Source organism: Pectinophora gossypiella, chromosome 19, assembly GCF_024362695.1.
Source record: "Pectinophora gossypiella chromosome 19, ilPecGoss1.1, whole genome shotgun sequence".
Classification (NCBI taxonomy): Eukaryota; Metazoa; Arthropoda; class Insecta; order Lepidoptera; family Gelechiidae; genus Pectinophora; species Pectinophora gossypiella.
The window spans coordinates 6,933,521-6,957,128 of record NC_065422.1 but is presented as its reverse complement, the minus strand read 5'-3'; the positions used below and the strand labels follow the sequence as shown (position 1 = coordinate 6,957,128).

The following is a 23,608-nucleotide window of genomic DNA, read 5'->3' as shown; positions in this document are numbered from 1 at the left end:
ATACATAAAAACTCACGTTTAATATATATTAGAGATATAATAGCAATGGCAAAGCCTCAAGTACAGTCATGAGCAATATCATGTACCCACTTGAGAACCCTGTCGCACTATCATATTTGACATTAAATGAGACTCACGGTTTAATTTGTAAAAAAAGTTAATGTGACATGGTTTCAAAGTGTATACATATTAGTACTCGTGACCGTACTAAGACGCATATTATGCTGAACCGCATGGTTTTTGATGTAACTTTCTGTAGATTTGCGGAAGGTATTCGGTACTTCATCGGCCACTTGCCCGGTGCTTAAACAGGCGACAGGCTTGTGAGAAGGCGAGTCCATGAGTTCAAGCAACAGCGTACAGCAGACCTCCACTAAACATGACGAGATGAAGGCCCGTCCCCTGCCGCTATTCATTCCTGTCGTGTCCTCACTGTACGCGGGAGTTCACTTTGAAGATAGGCTACTTAAGCCATCTTCTGGCGTATCAGCGTCGTGCCGACTAGGAGTCTAAGTGGTCGCCATTGCCAAAATCGGTCGGGGATCATCATCATCACTTAAACAGAGCGCTGATGGATCTCATGTAGCAATAGCACAATCCTTCAATTCTTCCGACATGCTCGAGATGATAATTTATTGACCCAAAACTTGTCGTTTGTCGCCGCGCCGTCTCTGGCAGACTATACTTTTATCGACTGCTAATTCTGTCTCGATCATTCGACGCTATCCAGATCAACACTTGAAGTATGAAATGAACAGCTATATTGGTAGCCAGTGACGCAAACGAAATCGAGGGCTTGGCCTGTTTTAGACTAACGCGAGAGTTCTCGAAGGGTTTATAGTATAAACCGAATTTTGCCGGTATGTGTGGAGAACAGACGAAAAAAGTACTTAGAATATTTAATGCGGAGAAGCCTGGTAAAGCGTGATTAAAATTAATATTCTAGATTAATTGTGCGTATCGGCTTTAAGACCCTACAACAACATTACATGCTTAGTAGTGTTAGCCTATTCTTCTTCTACTGCTCCTATTTTTTTAATTTTTTTTTTGACGTGACTTATTGTAAATTTGCCGCAGATGGCATTCACTACTTGGCCGGACAAAACTCCTACTAATTTATTGAAAGAAACAAAGATATACCAATCTCGTATTTTCGTATTCTCTTTGTCTTTTTTTGGTCTTTTATAATTATTTCTTTTTATTTTGCCGCAATAAAGTATATAATTTGCATATCTCCAGTCACTTGTAATATGCTTTCAATTATCTCAATTCCAACATATTTTTCTTTGTCTAAGTAGTACCAACTTCATTAACTTGACATTGTACTAGCCCGTTATCACTATGTGTGTATATTCACATATTCACATTACTAATTTAAGAGCCACGCTCTTGTCGGTGTAGCATTCTCCATTTTTGTCTATCAAAGGCCAATTCTTTCACTTCCTTATAAGACGTTCGCCTTCTCTTTAACCTGTTCCATGTAAGCTCTTCTTGTTGCTATTCTTTTCTTCTTTTATTCTCACATTACATAAAAATAAATATTTAAATCAATAACAGTTGCCGCCGCGCTGTCTACAAGTTAATTTTGGAAGACTTCCCGTCTGGCAAATCGAAGATGTTGACCACATCACCCCACTTCAGATTAAATCGACCAATGACGTAAGAAGGATTGGTCGGTTTGTTTCTATGTGAAAAGATTATAAAGAAGAATAATATAAGGGGCAATGTCAGGGGCCTTTGGCGGGTCAATAGTAACCCTGACACCAGGGTTGAGGGGGTTGGTAATCCACCTCACAACCCACACGATAGAAGAAGACATCTATTTGAAAGAAATGTTAGGTACTATAATATGAGAATTGCGGATGAAATACATTACTTACTTATAATTTTGAGGAAAATGAAATAAGGTTAATATACGAACAACTTTAGATACGACAGCAACTGAGATCGAGTTTAAATCAAGTTAGGAAGCTTATCCCAGCAATGATATTGTTGAAGGGCTGAGCCGCTTCAATCTGATTGTGAGGGAAATTTCCAGTAATCGTGAAATCGCGTAATGCTATAAGTACGTATTACTCCTTTCGCCTTAAGAGTTGACTTTAGAAGAATCATTTCTATGCCTGCCTGTACCTATTGTAAAAGAAGCTTTGTACAAAATAATAATTTGATTGTTAATCCTTCTCAAAACCCATATTATAGAAAAACAGCAGCGTTTTGGGATGCATTGACATGTTCAATGGTTCTCTTTTTATTAATTATTTTATTTTATTTGGGAAGCTTACAGCTAAATTTAAAATGTTACATACTAACTTAAATATCTAAAAGCCATTAACAAACTTCTACAGATTGTAATAAACCCGTTATTGAAAACCGCATCAAAATAGGATCATTAGTTTAGAAGATAGGTGGGAACATTACTTTTGCACAAACGCACACACAAACAAACATTTCTCACCCTAAACGCATATACCTGCTCCGTTCCGTCGTGGGTAAAAAAAGAAAAAAAAACACAAAATTTTATGATAATATGGTTCTAAGACCTTATGCAAATGGAAAACATCCTTAAAAAATAAGAGTATCTAAACAATAGAGGAAACGAAGTCTCTAACAAGTGCTTTTTAGCACCTTGAGCATTTTATACATTTAAATCCACCGATTATATTTTTACATATTATGCCTCATCAGACTCACTGTCTCCAGTTTTCTGGAAAATCGCCAGTTTATAAAATACGGTACATTCGTACATACATCAACACACACTTAATCACGACAACCTATCGTTTGATCTTCCACAAGTGACATTGATAAATGCCCGGGAAAAATAAACAGATTACGTCTGTTGGCTTTCAAATCTTGTCTTCTTTTATACTTTTCTGGGAATATTGGGGAATAAGGATTTTTTTTTGTGTAAAACAGATCTTAGCAGTCATTTGTTTGATAAAAGTGATGTAAAGAAGATTTCTTGTGATGTAAGTGGGTCAATCGTGGCTCAGTTAGTTTTGATATTCCGTGAAATTTTGTGTTGTGTGTTGGTGTTTGCCAAGTCGTGCGTATTTAAGAGGATGTTGAACTTGGAGAAATCAGAGGAAAGTGAGAATAAATTATATTTCCCCAAGTACTAAAGGAGGTAGGTGCATGTTATTAGATTAGAATCTAGAAATAGAAGCCAGTGCCAGACGATGATAAGACGACGAAGATTAGAAAATCAATCTTAGCTTTTTGACGTTTAAGCATTTTAATTTTGATTTTTGTAATTGAAATTGTTTTGTAATTCAGGGAGGGCCTGTGCCCAGTAGTGGGTCTTTTGTTATTTAACTTTGAATTAAGTAGTGAATGTGTGAATCCAATAAGTAACAATGAGTGATGGTAAGAATGGCTCATCGCTTTTTTTTTAATTATAGGCCACTAACGGCAAGTACGGTCACGAGCATTAATATGTATACACTTTGGTACCATGTCACATTAACTTTTTTGACAAATTGAACTGTGTAAATGTCACTAAATGTCAAATATGTTAGTGCGACAGAGTTCTAAAGTGGGTACATCATATTGCTCATGACTGTACACCGATACAGCTATTGTTTTAAAATAAACTTTTACTTTTACGAACAGTATATCGATACAATTTTCGTTTTACCGTTCCTTGAAAAGGCATCTCATTTTTCAAAATTACGTCGCAACAAAATAATATTAAGGAAAGCTTTTATCGGTGAATTGGGAACGAAAAAGGTCTTTTAGGCAAAACGCAAATACGTTTCAACCTTACTATCTCCAGGAGTACGTTGAACCTCATTGTGTCGTATCGTAAACTGATCCTAATTACACAGGTTCAAATGAAAATCGAAGTCAAACAACGCAATACCTTGCCTGAAGGGTATTCAACCTTAAACTTTCAAACTCTCCACGTATTTGAAGCGAAACAGGACCGGACTAAGGAGTTCCTACTGATCCTGGAAACATAAACATATTTTTATATGTACACACACACACACACATACCCAAACTCACGCCCGTAATCCCTAATAAGGGTGGGCAGAGCCACAAGTATTCAAAGACAACTTGCAGCCACTGTTGATACGATGTCGTAAGCTGGATATGATGAACCTTATGGTGATAAGGGATGAGCCTATCGCCCATAACATTAGTCCATCATGTTAGAGGACACAATCCCTCTGTCGGTTTTTACGACATGCTCGGGAAGACAAGCAGCTGAACGTTTTCTATGTTTTTTATTTGCTCCCAGAACAGCATAGAAGCAAAAATAAATTAAAATTTTATATAAATAAGCTCACGACTAAATCCCAATTGGGGTAGTCAAAGGTACATCCATCGCAAGATGAACTAAGGACCCATAGCTCACCGAGCTTTCTGTTAGACCTACGTGATAGGTGGTGAGCCGTTTCTCCTTCTATAATGGTCGAGCCAACTGAACCTGGAATATACTTATTGTAGTTTTCTCTTCTTCTCTTCTTCTAATCCTTTTATCCCTTGTTGTAGGGCTCGAATTACAGATTTCCACTCCTCGCGATCTTTTGCAGCCTCTGTAGCTTGCTCCCATGACATGCCGAGAGTTTTAAGTCAACCGTCAACCGAGCGTCGCCAGGTATATTTGGGCCGCCCCCTTTTACGTTTTCCACGCGCACACCACTAGTTTTCCCATAGATGGTATTAATTAATTGCTACTTGGCCAGAGAAATGGGAAGCGCTGGAAATTGTTACCAAGAAGTTGTAATGGCAGACGAGACGAACTTATTGGATAAATTACTACACACTCCTTTGTCTTTGACGTCGACGCGTCGGCGTCGTATCGATAACAATGTAATGTTATTATTAACTTTAATTATCGTGAAGAACGCATTTGCCAAATTGCGTGGGTTGTTTTCGCAGACTGCCAGGACATAGGAAATGCTCCCAATGAACGGACACAAGAAGATTAATGTACTTATTAGATAGTCGGAAATAGAAAACTCACGCAAACATTTAATACTTATTGTGATCAAATTGAGGATGCTTTATATAAATACTGGTTCTAGATTGGTATGAAAAGTTTGGTAAGAGCAGTTAAGCAAGTTCAATTCCTCTTCTCAGACGATGCCTTGAGCCGAGGTTCGCGCCCATATGGGCACTTGTTGTCTTAAATTTTGTACCGGGTGAGAGCCCTCAGCGCTTCTCATTTATCCGGCCAAGTACTTAATGCCATTTGCGGCAAATCTACAATAAATCTCGTCAAAAAGAAAATTGGAAATTTCATTGCAGCACTGTTGAATGTTCCTAAATTTTGAGAGTTTGAAACTGCTATAAGATGTGGAGCAACGTAGAGTGTATTCTGTCTGAAGGATGAGTTACGAGAAAGAGAAGCTATCATAAGGAAAAAGGCAGTTTTCATTGAAAATAAGTTTTTCTAAGTTAAATAAGTTTCCGATCTTGAGGAAATAAATATGTCGGCGTTAGTTATGAATTAAGAAGAGAAATTGATCAAATCGGAAAATAAAATGAAGTTACATCACTTCCGTTATGAAGTTGCAACGCTCCGACGAAAGGTGGCGTACGGCCAGAGCTGCGTGAAGTCGAGGGAGTCACTACACAGTCGTCGTGTCGAGCGGACGTGTACTGCCGTTCTAGTCGGGCAGTCTACCGCGAACCATCGTCATGAGCGGACGTGTCGAATGTCGAATTACGAGGAGTGCTATAGTCGCTCACCTATAACTTGTAGGGACATCAAGAAAGTGTGATCGGAAAAGAGCACATGTCCCGATGATTCGGTCCGAATATAGGAACCATGGGTGGTGGAGGGCAAGTAGAGGGCGAGTAGCCCCTTCGCGCTAACGTCCTTATGCGCGCTAGATAACGAGAGACTGTGTAACCGTTACGAATACCGTGACGTTGCCGTGAGTGTGTACCTTATGCTGTGACTTTATTTAATCGTGATACAAAAACTATGTGGAAGTAAATAAAATGATTGTGATACTGATGACGGCCATTATTGTCTTCTAACGCCCACCCTCCATTCTGATGATGATGTTACGACACCGACCGACCCCCCACTGTTACGACATCAGAAGCGGGATTAGTGGACTTGGATGAAGACAACGTGATGCGACGTCCACAACAAGACAATGCAAGTTTCGATTATCACTATCAGAAGAAGATTATGATGATTATCACATTCGTGTGACCACGTGATGAAGATGTAGTGTCATGCCTGAATTTGGAGATGGACCTGAATTTGAAGTGACCTGGACCTTGTTAATGATCGACATCACTACATCACTACATGCCGTAAGATATGATGGCGTGAACATCACAATATTTCCATACTGTGTGCAGTCGTGTTTGAAAATTATGGTACCTCAACTTGGAAACTGTTATTACGGTGAGTCGTTTTCATACTGGAACCTTATTGTTATTGACTTCATTGCTATGTGAATTTTCGTTTCTAATAATGAGGAAATTAATTTAAAATTAACTTGGAAATTACTATTTCCCTTTGTTTAAAAATAAAATTGACGAGACATATTGTGACAATCCATGTCAATCACACCGCGTTTTCCAATCTGTTTTCATCATCGTCAAATCTTTGTATTTTGGTCTAAAAATATTTCGAATTGGTGTAGACACGCTTGACCTGCGTGGTTAAAGTTGTATTTTCTCACTCCAAGCGGGTGGAGGTTAGTCATGACATGATAATTGAGTCTCGTTAAATAACGTGTTTTGTAACCTACCGTCATTAATCAAATGTTTGAATATTCAACATTCTTTATTGTAATCTTTTTAAACTGATTGAAAGAAAGTCATGTGAATACGATAATACAGTGAATTCTTTTGTTTCATGTCATAACTTGGTTCGGCAATTGGTGGATTGCAAGCGGGGAAGAAAATGGCGCGGGATGAGCCGTAGCCGTGTAAAGTGACGACATCATGGCAGCGCGTTGTATACCAGCCGGACTTGCTGCGCTGGTGCTGTTGAAGACCTAAACCATGTCACAAGACCAGTGGTTGATCTTTTATCGGAAATTCTTATAAGTCCCGGTGAGTCGTATCTGTTTTACCTGATTTGAAAGATGGGAAGTTTTAATAGGATACAAACGAATATAGTGCAGAAAGTTCTCTTTTGTTAACTTTAGTTAAATTAGAAATCGTAATGAAGTGAAGTAAACATTGCGAAGTAAAATGATTTGGATTATGATTAAGTGAAATAGACTTGAAAAAAATGCCTCGAAGCGAATTGCCTTCTGAGTTAAATCTTACTGATTTAGAGAGTGAATAAGATGTTACACGGCACACATACTTTGGTATTGTTATTTTCTCTTTTGTTGTTGTGCTGCATTTCCAGCGTAGTCGTAACTGCAGTCCCGTTAGAGGCTGTTCAGGGCGCGGTGTGCGACTGGAGGTGTGGTGAGTGTGTAGGTCCATGGGGACCTGGTTTTAGTGGTATATGATTACCTTGTGGAAATGACCAATGATGGTCTGTTATGAAAGTGGCAAATGGTTGCCAATGTTATCACCGAGTATTAAGGTGCACTGTGGCTCCAGCGTAGTCGTAACTGCAGTCCCGTTAGAGGCTGTTCAGGGCGCGGTGTGCGACTGGAGGTGTGGTGATTGTTTAGGTCCATGGGGACCTGGTTTTAGTGGTATATGATTACCTTGTTGAGTTGACCAATGATGGTCTGTTATGAAAGTGGCAAATGGTTGCCAATGTTGACTTATAACCGAGTATTTATGTGCCCTTGTATGTGTGTGTATAATGAACAGTCTAAGATACTTTTGTTTTTTTTTATCATTAGTTGTTGATTGAGGCATTCTTTCAAATTGTTTACTCTGTGTGGTGATGCACTCTGGAAATCCACTTGATGGATATGCGTACTGAAGTCTTATGTAGAGTCACAAGTAGAGCTCATGTAGAGTCACAAGTAGAGCTCATGTAGAGTCACAAGTAGAGCTCATGTAGAGTCACAAGTAGAGCTCATGTAGAGTCACAAGTAGAGCTCATGTAGAGTCACAAGTAGAGCTCATGTAGAGTCACAAGTAGAGCTCATGTAGAGTCACAAGTAGAGCTCATGTAGAGTCACAAGTAGAGCTCATGTAGAGTCACAAGTAGAGCTCATGTAGAGTCACAAATAGAGCTCGGACGAGTCCTTTATAGAGTCTCATGTCAGGTCAGGAATGACCGAGCGAACTTGGATACTGTGCTGTGGTATATTGTTTCAGATTAACACACGAGGACGTGTGTCACGCAGGATGGCCGTGTCGGCGTTAGTTATGAATTAAGAAGAGAAATTGATCAAATCGGAAAATAAAATGAAGTTACATCACTTCCGTTATGAAGTTGCAACGCTCCGACGAAAGGTGGCGTACGGCCAGAGCTGCGTGAAGTCGAGGGAGTCACTACACAGTCGTCGTGTCGAGCGGACGTGTACTGCCGTTCTAGTCGGGCAGTCTACCGCGAACCATCGTCATGAGCGGACGTGTCGAATGTCGAATTACGAGGAGTGCTATAGTCGCTCACCTATAACTTGTAGGGACATCAAGAAAGTGTGATCGGAAAAGAGCACATGTCCCGATGATTCGGTCCGAATATAGGAACCATGGGTGGTGGAGGGCAAGTAGAGGGCGAGTAGCCCCTTCGCGCTAACGTCCTTATGCGCGCTAGATAACGAGAGACTGTGTAACCGTTACGAATACCGTGACGTTGCCGTGAGTGTGTACCTTATGCTGTGACTTTATTTAATCGTGATACAAAAACTATGTGGAAGTAAATAAAATGATTGTGATACTGATGACGGCCATTATTGTCTTCTAACGCCCACCCTCCATTCTGATGATGATGTTACGACACCGACCGACCCCCCACTGTTACGACAAATATAATACTATTTTCATTTTGCAGTTAAACGCTGCGTATAAGGTTATAGTGTAAAAATATAACCAAAACAAATGTTTGTTTAATCAAATAGTATGGCGAGCTGTCAAAATTTACGAACACTCGACAGTAGCGACACCTGATGGGAGAAATAGGCAGTTTTTAACCTCGAAATTTATGTATGACCTCCAAATCCGTACCAGTCCAAGTGCAAAGGACCGAAGCTATTGAACTCGCGTCTAGTGTCTAGAGCCACTAATTTATTTGTTTAATTTGACGACGGCTCTACGTCGTTAATAATTTATTACGTTAACTTTAAAATTGGCGAGAATTTAATGGGCATCTTCACACTAGACGCTACGCCACGATATGTTGTTTTCAACATTTTCGGCGTTCTATCAAACTGTCAAATCCAAATTCAAATTCAAAAATATCTTACTCTTTGGATTGTATTTTTTAACATAACGAAAGTCTGATCCGCCTAAAACTACTGCTGCAGCTTCTCACAACCTGTATAGCCGGGAAAAGAAGCTGCAAGAAACTCTCTGTCTGTCTGTTTGTTGTTTGTAATAAAATAATAAAATGACTGCATTGCTAATTGATATAATCAGCGCACAACCCGAACTACTTTGACTAGTATAAAAAAGTTGAAACATTGCTAAGAGCTTCTTTTTATAAATATAAAATATTTACACAAAATAACAAAAAAATATTTAATTATTTATTTATTTTATAAATATCAGTTTTAGTATACTTCGCACAAAGCGCTTCGGATCGTCCTTCATTATGGGCACTGCTAGGGAGTGGAATTCTCTGCCGTCTTCTGTATTTCCGAATGCATATAACCCGGGTGCTTTCAAGGCCAGAGTGAACAGACACCTTCTGGGCAAGATCGCTCCATCTTAGGCCTCGTCAATGACTTCGGGCAAGTCTGGGGCCAAGAGCAAACCTATCAAAGGTAAAAAAAACTTAAATTAATTAATGTCCGTGCTAGGGACTTTTGGAAATTTAATATCTAAGAGGAATAGGGTCGTGTACTAGGTTCAAGATAAATTATGAAATTCTGATTACTAAATAAAGACACATCTAAAACTAACGAAAAACATTTTCTTTTTTCTATTAAACTTATTTATGAATTTTAATCAAGAAAAACGTAATAATAAGTCCGACATTTTGTCACGTTTTTCTATGACGTCACAGAGTGCTTTTTCATACAAATTCCATAGTAATTTCGTGTTTTGACGTTTAGTAAAAAGTAACTGATTTGACTAGTTGGAAACTAGCCTATTGCCCTGAATTTGTTTAGTATCAAATGCTGTTTATGTATATTGTATACATTAACGTCACCTAGTGTAGTAAAGATTATATGTCCAACGGAAATTTTAAACGAAATAGTTGTAAATTAGCTTCTATTGATGTGGTTAGTTGTTGACAACCGACTCGGTGGTATGACGTGTCTGTATCTCTATCGACAAGTATCGCGTAGGTGCTATAAACGATCTCTTTATTGCTAGTTATCTTGTAGAAAATATTCCACTAACATTGTGTCTAGTTCCGCGAGTAAATAGTGATGTTATGTTTACAAAATATTCATGATGAGCGATTGCACAGGACCAAAATAAAATTTTTCTCATTAAAAAAAAATACGTGGGCGTGGAATACGATTACACAGACAAAAAATAAACCTTCTGTTGAAAGAGATTTTTACTAGAAATAAGCCTGTATATCAAAACAGGGTGAAAATAAAAACAATAAAGTAAAGTTCTGAATTCAAATTCTGGTATACAATAAATCAAAATAATTGATGAACGGATTTTTTTACAATGAATACCGAAGGACATTTTGAAAATAGAATCACTGTTATGCTTGTGAAAGAATTAGTTTTTTTTAGCAAGAAAGTTGTTTCACTTATAAGTACTTACGTTGTTCACAAACTTCTCTGAAAATTAGTCTTATAACACGTTGAGTTACTTTACCAGTATAATTTTAAATGACGAGTTCTTTAAACTTACATGCTTTATAAACTGTACTGTAATGTTGATATAACATCATAAGTAGCCTGTGTCCAACAGTGGGACCAGCCATAGGCCGCCATTTGCCATGTACCTAGTTAAAAGTCTTTTGGAATTATTTCTTTTTATTTTGGTGCAATAAAGTACGTATATTTGTATTTGTGGGACATATCCCACTGTTGGGCACAAGCCTGCCTTCACTTCGGAGGGGGTTTGGATCGTTATTCCACCACGTTGACACGCTGGGTTGGTGCATTTTAAACAAAGTTTAAAATGTCTTTTAAATAAGAACAAGGAAAAAAGAACAGTTCCGATTGGGATCTTAGAATTATTTTGGCACGGATTATTTTGTGTAATAATAAAATAACTACCTACATACGCGCGAAGAATATAAAACGATTCTTTGAAGACATGCTCTTTATAATGTAAACGTCAATGAACTGAGAAATGTTGAGGAAAACGCCGCTTTATTTCACGCCTTGCCCCAGGTTGCTTCAGGGTGGGCAGAACCATAGATTTAAAATGAGTTACTTAAATAAAAATTCAATACATCAAGACACCCCTCCGGTTAATAGAGGGGAGGCCTGTGCCAGCAGTGGGACGTATATAAGCTGTTTATGTTATGTGTGTACATCAAGACAAGCCCCTTTTACACTCTACTTGAAAAATTATTGTCATAAAGGCACTTTATTGTCTGTCACTATCTCTCTTAAACTCGCCTCCGTGGTCCAGTGGTTTGAGTGTTGGGCTCACGATCCGGGTTCAAATCCCGGTGGGGACACGTCACAAAAATCACTTTGTGATCCCTAGTTTGGTTAGGGCATTACAGGTTGATCCGAAAGTATTATGAGCCGTGCTTTGGAAGGCACGATAAGCCGTTGTTACGAGTGGCATCGTGAAATCTCCCGCATTTTTCATTTGGAGCCGATATCGTTTTTATTTTTCAATTTCAAATACCTTCTATCGTTTTATTAAAAAATGATATTTTCCAATATATCTTGCATTCTTTGAGAGTTTTCCTGGAAGCATGCCTGCGTAGGAGTCGCTACATCAGAGATTGGATTTGCGACAGTTGTTCGTCAGTTCTAACATTTTATAAAATGTCCGCTTCTTAGAAACTACAACAATACCAGAGAATGCTATTTACTTTCGGAGACTATGTTAGTTATTGTGACAGTTCCTTGCCATTGTGTCGTGACGTCAGTGTACAAACAAAGTCATAGGTATAAGTATATTTTTAAAGTATTTCCATGGTTTGCCCACCCCAATGGGAAATAGGCGTGATCCTATGTATGTGTGTACTAGTGATGTGCCGGATCGTTAAAAATGTATATCCGCGGATACGGACCTGAATACGGATATTTAGTGTAAAGATCCGCGGATACGGATACGGATACGGATCTTTATTTTCTTAAAAAAAGATTAAAGTTTTAGTTATTTCATTGTTATAAAAGTGATATTTTATCTTGCTTTCATTATAAAGATCTATCTATCTAAATGTTTGCAATATAAAGGTGCCAAATATTTGATTTTAGGAAATAAAAACAATCTGAATGGAATTTTATAGTTTTTTATTTAATAATTCTACTTAATCACCTGAAAAAGATCCGTAAAAGATCCGCGTGAAAAGTAACGGACACGGATACGGATACGGATTTTTCTTTTATCTCGGATATCCGCGGATACGGATACGGATATTCGGAACATCACTAGTGTGTACCTATGTGAATTGCCTACTTTACTCAACTATACATTCTAGTAAGTTTTCTACGATAAGCTGCAAAAGTCCAATCAATCTCTTGAAAATTAATAAATTAACTGGTTGCACGTAAGACTTCTAGGTTATAATGTCGTATCTGTAATAGACCAAAAACACCTAAAAAAACATAAATTTTATAATTATGACAACTAATGGTTCATAATTTCACCACTGCTTACAAATAATTCGCTGGGCTCAGTGACTGAACTTTTGCTCTTTGATTGTATCTATATCATCATCCTCCTAGCGTTATTATGTTTGTCCCGCTTACCTAACCTGAAGATTTGCCAGGTCATTTTTTTTACAGAAGCTGCCTGTCTGACCTTCCAACCCGCGAAGGGAAAACCAGCCCAATACAGGTTAGGTAACATACCTCCGAAAGACATTTCTTGTTAATGTGGATTTCCTCAAGATGTTTTCTTTCACCGCTGAGCACGTGATAATCATTTATAGAATAGGTGCCTAGATAAAAATCCAATATTGCAGATAGGTACATAGACACAATCCAATCCGCTTTAAAAGTCAGTCCTCAGTACCTACGAACAAAGATGACTAATTCAAAATAAAAAAGTAAACGTTTAAACCTTGGAACATCAGTATTAATTGTAAAGCAAATGAAATATTTACACCAAGGATTCGCAAAAACGTTTGACTTCTGACTAATAATATACAAACAGACAGAGTCCATTGCATTTGCTGTATTTATTTATATTTTTTTAAAGCTTAGTGATGTGTTTATGATCTGCAGCTGAAAAAATACTAGTAGCAAGTTTCATGGGTACCTAGTTATACTTCTTCTATCGTGTGGGTTGTGAGGTGAATTACCAACCATCAGTAAGTATTACCGGGACCAACCGCTTATACTACAAATATAAATAATTACTCTAACTTACTTTGTGATCCCTAGTTTGATTAGGACATTGCAAGCTGATCACCTGATTGTCCAGAAGTAAGCCGTTAGTCCCGGTTACTACTTACTGATGTAAGTACTTAGTCGTTACATGAGTCACGTCAGGGGCCTTTAGCGGCTAAATAATAACCCTGACACCAGGGTTGACGAGGTTGGTAATACACCTCACAACCTACACGATAGAAGAAGATTACTCTAACTTGTTTGGACGTTTGATGTGTCTGCCAATGTTACGTTTAGAAAAAGAGCTTGTACTTACTAGCGCTAGGTCTGATTCGAAAAAGACCACCAGAAAAGCGACACCTAACGACACTTCCCTGCAAAGCACTGGAGACAGAGATAATGGCGGTCTATTAGAGGGAGAGAGAGAGAAGCGAAAGAGGGCTTAGCAATAGCATAAGTACTTGACACTTCAGTCAGGCGGAAACGGCTATACTACATTCTAAACCACTACCATAGCTCTACCCTTCTTTTTTCGTTTTATGTGACTTATTGTAGCTACTTGACCAGACATGGGGAACGCTAAGGGTTTTGTCCCGGTACAAAATTAAAAAGAATTGAAACCACAACCAATAACACAAGTAGTATTTGTAACTAAAAATACTTCTACAAATCTACAACTCTATCTCGAGTCAAAGCTCAACAGAACGTTTGGCGGTCAGCCAAACACGGTTCATGTGACCGCTTTAGCTGCGTAGTAGTAAGTACAGTATATAGTGTGTGTAGTGTATATAGTGTACCTACTATATAGTGGTAGGTTTATAGTAATGTGTATTTATAGTGTTTAGAGTAAACCGAGGGCGTGGAGGCGTGTCAGTCACGTGGCGCCAAGGTTTGTGGCTTCTGATATTCTCTTTACATATAAATACGAAGTTGTCATCTAAATGAATTGTTCATTTAATTTATCTTAAAGAATGTGATCAATCTCTAGGAAATAACAGGTATTTTTAAATTATATTTGGGATTACAGCTAAAACAATTCGTATGATTATTATAATTAATTAAATAAGGAAGGAATTATATTTATTTATTTTATAGTTCACTAGCCCCGGCTTCGCTCGGGTGCTATGCTGAGGAAAAAATGAAATTATTTACGACATCACATTAAAAACCTCAAAAATAACAGTATTTCTCCACTACTTAATGGATGTTATTATACATATAAACCGTCCTCTTGAATCACTCTATCCATTAAAAAAACCGCATCAAAATCTGTTGCGGAGTTTTAAAGATTTAAGCGTACATAGGGATATAGGGACAGAAAAAGCGACTTTGTTTTATATTACATAAACATAAACTGCCTATATACGTCCCATTGCCTCCCCTCAATCAACCGGAGGGGGTATGGAGCATACTCCACCACGCTGCTCCACTGCGGGGCTGTTGTTTTATACTATGTAGTGATATTACATTTTGTGCACAGAATCAATAAACTACTTGTAAGAAAGGCGTCAGTCTCATAATAAACGGGAGTCAGTATGGAAAATTAAACCTTACAACTATGACGTTAAGGAAATATTAAATGTGATCTATTAAATTGACCCTACTATTTTCTGTTCTGTAGCTTGCTCTATATTTTTGTGTCTGCGAATTGTAGTTTTGACTACTATAGAAATTTAAAAAGTTAATTATATAATCGTGCCAGTACACACTATTTAATTTTATTTTAAGTTATACCTGTCTTATACTTACCTGTATTTTCTTATCCGCCGAAAAGAAAAGGAACAGTCGACAGGCATAACATTTATGGAACACATCAATTTTAGGCAAAAATTTAAAAAACCCTCCCAAAATTTTATACTTGCCAATAACCCGACAGAATTAAGGTGACACACGTCCATCAGGTTGCATATCAGCGAGATGCCCATTTTATTCGCCCAGGTTATTCATTCGTTTTAAAATTAACAGTTGTCAATCTTTCGTCCCTTTCCTTTTCGGAAGATAAGAAAACTTAAAAGTTTTTTTTTTGTTTGGGGAGCTTACAGGTTAATTCACACAATGTTACACTTAAAAGTAAGTAAAGGTCAATTACAAGCTACCACAAATTAGGAAGTGTCTGCAGGAATCGAGGCTGATTATACCTACCTATACCTATAGGTAAGGGTTTAGTAACGTAATTCAAAGAGCACTAAGTACTTAGCAACAGACTCGGAGTTGAATGTACTTAATGGGGTTGCAATAAAGAAGCCTTTCTGAGTGACGGACTGTTAAACCTGCCTTAATTTATTCGTCTAGACACACACTTATCTACTCAGGAAGAAAGGAGGACCTGAGATCTCAATTTCACCGCGTTGACATGTCCAACTATAAAGGATCTTTTCATTTACGAAATCTTTTCCGATTTACTTTGCCATTTTTTAACATGCAAATGTATCATTCAGGACCATTAGTTATGGCTATAAAACGTACCTGATCGTAACGAATACTGAGGGGGATGATTCAGAGTTAATATCAAGTGGAATTTTTCGTCGCAAAATTTCTGTTTTTGTGTTCTTTTTAGTTATTTTAAATTGTATACTTTTGTGATGGAAATTTACACTTGATATTGAGTTGGTAACATGCGGAATTTCCTGTCGGAAAATTCATGAAATGTTTGAAGATTTTTTAAATTATTTTCAGTTCCATACTTTTGCGACGGAATATTCCTCTTGATACCAACTCAGAATCATGGTCTGAATCACCCCTCAAAGTTTTCGTTACGATGTCACTAACACCCTGTATAATAAAGGCCCCAAACATCAATAGCCACAGAAGAATATATGAAAATATAGGTACTTCATACAAAAGAGCTATTATTAAATACAAGATTATTTTAATGATACGTTTGAATAGGAAATTTGATTGATGGGAGCTTTTTGAACACATATGAAATTATTGCCTCATTACCAAATTAATAATGAATGAATAATTATTAACTTATTGCACGATAAATGTTATTATAATATAAACGGTATTTTTATGTGATTGTGACTTAAATTGCTTACTTGACCTTTTCCATTACTTAATAATTGTATTTTCGTATAAACTTTTTTATTATTATTGTATTACTTGACTGCTTTTACCATGCATGCTAGGTTAATGACATTTCTCTTTTTTAGGTTATACTTATAAAATTACGATGTCAATTTGCGATGCCCTGTTAGGGTTATGTACTGATACTGTTATTCAATTTAAGACCTTTTATATAATGTAGATACATGATGCAAATAAATAAATGAAAATACAATAAGTACTTATCTAACAAATTTAAATTTCACCTGTATTATGATCGCGATCATTGTCCAAAAATAATATGAGTTTTGTTTACGTGAATGTGAACTCCTTGACCTAGTTCAATTTGTTTTTATCTACAATACACAGTTATGACGTAGTTCACGTATTGTCTGGTAATGGCCCCGATTCTTGCAGACACCTCCTAATTTTACTTTAACTTATACCTGTCATTCTCTTATCCGCCGAAAAGGAAAGAGATAGACATTTGACAGATGTTAATTTTAAAATGAATAAATAGCCCGGGCAAATCAAATAGGCATCTCGCTGATATGCAAGTTACGAGTATGCTACCCGTGACGTGTGCGGTCAACTTAATTCTATCTGTGTTAATTGTGCCAATGTAAAATTTTTAGAGATTCGTTTAAAATTGCTAAAATTGACGTGTGTTCCATAAATTTTATGCCTAGCGATTACCCGTCCCCTTCCTTTTCGGGGGATAAGAGCCAAGAAAAAGAAATAACAGATACTTATTTTCATAACCAAAGTTGGTTTTTGTTGCACCGTCAATTGTAAAAAAATTTATTAAGTACTGTAAGTACCTATTTTTAATAATTAATAATAATAAGACATGAGAAAATTGATAGTTTTTAACATCATTTGTGTGAAATTCAAAATTATGAAAATAACAGCCTCCGTGGTTTAGTGGTTAGAGCGTTAAGCTCACGATCTGGAGGTCCGGGTTCGATTCCCGATGGGGACATTGTCGAGATCACTTTGTGAGACTGTCCTTTGTTTGGTAAGGACTTTTCAGACTTGAATCACCTGATTGTCCGAAAAAGTACACAGGCACGTTCAGCCGTTGGTCCCGGCTATTAGCCGTAAAACACCTCCACCAACCCGCAACGTGGTGGAGTATGCTCCATACTCCCTCCGGTTGATTGAGGGGAGGCCTGTGCCCAGCATTGGGACGTTTATAGGCTGTTTATGTTATGTATGTTGTGTGAAATTGTGTGACACACTTTTCATCTTAAAGTCGATGCGTGAACATGTAAAGTGGCGATGCGTGAACGAGGAACCTTAACTCATCTGTCAAATTTGACCACTCGCGCTTTGACATTTACTCGCTCTACTCGCGCCGTTAGCGTGTTAGAGCTGGTGGCTCTACCCTTCAGTAGGTATTATCATCGTTTATGTATACTCATCATCACCAGCCCATTAACGTCCCCACTGCTGGGGCACGGGCCTTCCCTATGGATAGATAAGGAGATCGGGCCTTAAACCATCACGCGGGCCCAGTGCGGATTGGTGGTTATTAACGACTGCTAATGCAGCCGGGACCAACGGCTTAACGTGCCGTCCGAAGCACGGAGGAGCTCGAGATGAAAACTTTTTTTTCGTGTTCATCCATCCTATGACCGGCCTTTGCGAAAGTTGCTTAACTTCAACAATCGCAGACCGGGCGCGTTTACCGCTGCGCCACCGAGCTCCTCATGTTTATGTATACATGTCTGTTCATATTTAGGTACTACCCCCCCCCCCCTGCCGGAGTTGGAACGTGGATTGGACCATTAAAAATTAAGTGGGAATGCGCATCCGCTTACGCTGGAGGGTAGCTTTAATGCACCTAAGTGACTATAAAGGTCAGGGCAAGTTAGCTCTTAGTTAATTACATAGTAAAGTACTAAACGAATAGAATTAAAACTGTCGACATGTCATGGGAGCAAGCTACAGAGGCTGTAAAAGATCGCGAGGAGTGGAAATCTGTTGTTTGAGCCCTAAATCCCAATAGGGGACATCACAATTATCCCCTATTGGGAATAGAAGGGAAGGGAGAAGAAATGAATCGATGTACTTACGCTAACGTGTCTAACGCACAAGTATCCCCCGAATGTCCGAAATAAAGATGATCCGTTCTTCGGAGGGCACGTTAAGTTGTACCTAAGTACTATTTACTCAAGTAAGTATGTAGTCGTTACCAGAAAACCAAGCTTGATAAGGTCGGTCATTGATCTCACCACTACTTTACTTAAGTAAATAGTACCCGAAACTGACTGCTTAACGTGCCGTCCGAAACACGGATCATCTTACTTTCGGACAATGGGGTGATCAGTCTTCTATGTCCTAAACAGACTAGGGATCATAAAGTGATGTTTGTGATATGTCCCCACTGGGATTAGAACCCAGGACCTCCGGATCGTGAGCCCAACGCTTAATCACTGAGCTGATTGGCCGCCTCACGAACGATCGATAGTGTGTCTTATTTTGTGAATAAATTGAACCTACCGTTTTCTCTCTACTATGTATGACACCGTACTAAGTATGCTAAGTAATATGTTTCCACTTTCCCCCAGAGAAGGCTGTTCCAAGAATGAATGAGCGAATGAATGAATGAAGTAATGAATGGAAATGACCACTATGAAGTTTTATTGGGAAAAGGAGGGGGCGTCCACGCGATTCCATTATCAAATAAAGTGGTGTTAGGTTAGTAAAGTAGCGAAATAGCTTGACCGCGATACATTATGACGCTTAACTTTTCTACTGGGAGCGGTGAAGGAAAACATCGTGAGGAAACCCACATTCCCCAGAAATGCATTTTCGGAGGTATGTGACCTAACCTGTATTGGGCTGGTTTTCCTTTCGCGGGTTGGAAGTTCAGACAGGCAGTTACTTCTGTAAAAAAACCAGACCTGTCAAATCTTCAGGTTAGGTAAGCGGACCCTGTGAAAAACGGGATAATGCTAGGGAGATGATGAACTTTTCTACTGAGAGCTTCGCTGGAAGCAACCAAAGTAGGTAGGTAATGAAGTAGGTACCTATATAATGTACGTTAGGTAAACATTATTTTAGCAGACTGACATGATCTAATACATAAAACCAGATTTTGGTTTGTTATCAATTCCTAGAATTGTGTTTGACACTTGTTTTTCTTTGTATTTATTTTATTTATTTATTTCATCACTTACAGCTATGCATATTATAACATTTAATTAAGACACAATTAAACAAAGTAAAACAGTACTTATGTGTAAGCCAATTACAAGTGAACACAACATTCGTCATAAAAACAACATCTAGTCTGTTGAGACTAACTTCTCACTATTAATAAGAGTACTATATCATAATACTTATATAATTATTGCACAAGTTGGTATAAAAAAAACAACTAACTATTTTGTAGTAAGAATATCTAAGTTTTACTAACTTAATTTATTTATTTATAAAAAGTTACACCAACAGCTTATATAATAAAACATTAAATAAAATAAAAGTTACATTAGACATTAGACTGGTTATATAAGCCAATTATAGATGCACACAACATTTGCAGTGTAAGACAACGTAATCGTTTAGGTAGATAAATAAATTATACAGATAATTAAAAAAATATATGTGCTGGAGGACATAAATATTTATAAATTTTGATCGTCCGAAAAAGTAAGCCATCTTAAGCCTTATACTAGCCCAAATGCCTCCATCAACCTGCGAACTCCAAAACTTGACACGTTGACAGTCCAGTGAACCATACAAGGGTCATGATGGACTAGCTCCATACGTCCGTGACCCATGCATGGGTCTCTAAGAGACGACCAGGTACGCACTAAGGGCGGGTGCTCCACTTGGATCCCGGGTAACTTAGCAAAGGTTTGTATTACAGTATGTTTGATGTATGCTACTGTCCACCTGTTTGAAGGCTTAGTAAAAAACTATCTGTTTATATCAGCTTTACTTTTTCAATAAACTAAATATATATCAGTTGACAAGAATTGAAGTAATATGCGGGACTTACGAGGAAGTCAAACCATTTTGTATGGGGATGGTCAACGTGTTAACAACGCCATCTATCGTGTGTTTGGGTAACGTTCCTAAAACCTAAAACTAGTATATCGATTCCAAGGAGGCATTTATATTTCACAACGAGGTTTAAACCATTATGACTCACTAACCAACCTATAGTATTTTTACAAGGAAAACCTATTAGTTAACGGTTATTCCTAGGAAAATATCAGTTTATCATGGGCAATGATTAGTAGGAAAACTTCGAATTCGTGCGATTGTGCGATTATAAAGATAAATCCACTGATATACCTAGCTTAAAAAGTTGTATCTTTCCTAACACGGAAATTCAAATATATCAGTACTTAAGTAAGTCATCACCAGCCCATTAACGTCCCCACTGCTGGGGCACGGGCCTTCCCTATGGATGGATAGGGAGATCGGGCCTTAAACCATCACGCGGGCCCAGTGCGGATTGGTGGTTATTAACGACTGCTAATGCAGCCGCAACCAATGGCTTAACGTGCCTTCCGAAGCACGGAGGAGCTCGAGATGAAAACTTTTCTTTTTTTTTGTGGTCACCCATCCTATGACTGGCCTTTGCGAAAGTTGCTTAACTTCAACAATCGCAGACCGAGCGCGTTTACCGCTGCGCCACCGAGCTCCTCAACTGCTGTAAAAATCACATAGAATGAGGGACTTTCCAGATCAAGAGGGCGCCAGATTGTGCTTCTCTTTCGTCCATTTGTGTAATTTTTTTTGTATGTTTGATATTTGATTTTGATTTGATCAAGACATACTTAGATGGTGTTGTAGAGTTTTGAATGCTGACAATATGGTTAGCGGACTAAAGTAAAAAAAATGTTAAAAAAAACTATAAATGTTGATATTCTCTTTGGCCGTAAAGTATTTAATTTATGCAATCGGGACCAACGGCTTAACGTGCCTTCCGAAGCACGGATCATCTTACTTTCGGACAATCAGGTGATCAGCCTGTAATGTTCTAACCGTGCTAGGGATCACAAAGTGATTTTTGTGATGTCTCCACAGGGATTCGAACCCGGGGCCTCCGCATCGTGAGTCCAGCGCTCAACCACTGGACCACAGAGGCCGTTTAATCTACAGTAAGAACGTTACTTATACGTGTTTTATCACCCTGAAACCAGCCTATTAAGACGAATCAAAGTATAATAATACATTTATTATAATACCTATTAGCAATGTGTGATACAATTGTAACACGCAACATTATCGTGGCGGCCAAATGCGCATACCGACCGATCAATGTCAGCGCAGGTCGATGAATTTGCAACGATGCATCGCTGAAAAGTGTGAAGTCATCATTGAAAATGATGTAACAACGATTATCTATAACATACCTAATTCCGAAACCAAACCTGCTTAGAGTTACTTTTTTATGATGTGACTTATTGTAGATTTTCCACAGATGGCATTAACTACTTGGCCGGACAAATGGGGAGCTAAGTGCTCTCACCCGGTACAACATTTAAGACAACAGGCCTGAGGGTGCCCAGTTGTGCGCGAACCCCGGCTCAGGGCGTCGTCTGAAAGGAAGAATATTTGAAAGAATTAATCGACCTTAGTGGGTCGATAGCGATAAGCGCTGAACGAGAGAAATCGTCGACCACTCCTGTGGGGTCGGAAAGGGGTTTCTGAAGTGTTTGGTGTCGCGAGCTGATTGGCCGCCTCTATGGCTAGAGCAGTAGGGTTTTTGATGAGCATCTATCTTCAATACCTTATCTTTACTACATCCTTATCACAGTACCATATAAACAAACAATATAAATAACCACAAGTCTAAGTAAACGCACAACTACAAAAATATCCGTTTAATCGTTTTCCTCCTTAAGATGCCGAATAACCCGTTTCACCGTGACCCAAAAACCGTATTAAGTCCACTAAATAACGCTTAAACCCCACTAAATTACGTGTAAACTCCACAAAATTACAGCGTAATACTGAAAATTACACTTCAACACGAACCAATGCTAAAATCATGAACATTTCTTCGATAAATAACGAGTTATTTAGTCTGGCAACAAAAATAAACTTTAGGTCAGGATATGTGCGTATTATTGGATCAGAAACGGGGATTGCATAATGCAAATGTTTTTCAACTGTTCATCAATAAATGTTCGTGACCGTAGCCATGTACTAATACATGGTTTTAGTGACAACGTAACGAAAACTTGATTCAGACCATGATTCTGAGTTAATATCAAGTGGAATTTTCCGTCGCAAAAGTATGAAATTGAAAATTATTAAAAAACACAATTTTTTTATGAATTTCCGACAGGAAATTCCACTTGATATCAACTCAGAATCATGATTTGAATCATCCCCTCATTATTCGTTACGGTGTCACTAACACTCTGTATGTATACACTTTAAAACCATGTCACATTAACTTTTTTGACAAATTAAACCGTAAGTCTCATTAAATGTCAAGTATGATAGTGCGACAGGGTTTTAAAGTGGGTACTTACATGATTGCTCATAACTGTAGCTATGCTTTTTCATAATTATTATGCCACACACATATTACCTATACGGATGTTAGTGAAACCGTACCGAATTCTGAGGGTGATGATTCAGCTCATAATTCAATATGTGTATTGACAAGGGTATGTTTCCTGATTTGATGAAGCAAAGTAAAATTGTACCGTTATATAAATCCGGTGACAAAAAAGATCCTGGAAATTATAGACCTGTTGCTATATTACCCGTTTTTAGTAAAATTTTCGAAAAAATTGTACTGCATCAATTGCTCTTACATTTTAACCAAACTAAGGTGCTACACGAGCAACAGTTTGGTTTCACAAAGGGTCGTTCGACAAGTGACGCGGGAGTTGCTCTCATGAGACATATCTTCGCAGCCTGGGAGCAACGCCAAGATGCTATAGGAGTTTTTTGCGACCTCTCAAAAGCTTTTGACTGTGTGGATCATGAAACTTTGCTTCTCAAATTAGAACACTACGGTATTAAAAGTAAAGAATTGGAATTTATGCGATCTTATTTGTCTGGTAGATCACAAAAGGTTCAAATAAATAATACAGAAT

The 23,608-nt window shown here is 38.1% G+C and overlaps 1 long non-coding RNA gene across 1 annotated transcript; it reads left to right on the top strand.

The window, feature by feature from the left end:
• The first annotated feature begins 7,283 nt into the window (after positions 1 to 7,283).
• Positions 7,284 to 8,777, top strand: LOC126375438 (uncharacterized). The gene is made up of 2 exons (XR_007567592.1): positions 7,284 to 7,390; positions 7,591 to 8,777. It is a non-coding gene; the product is annotated as an uncharacterized LOC126375438 (long non-coding RNA).
• The last annotated feature ends 14,831 nt before the right edge of the window (positions 8,778 to 23,608 follow it).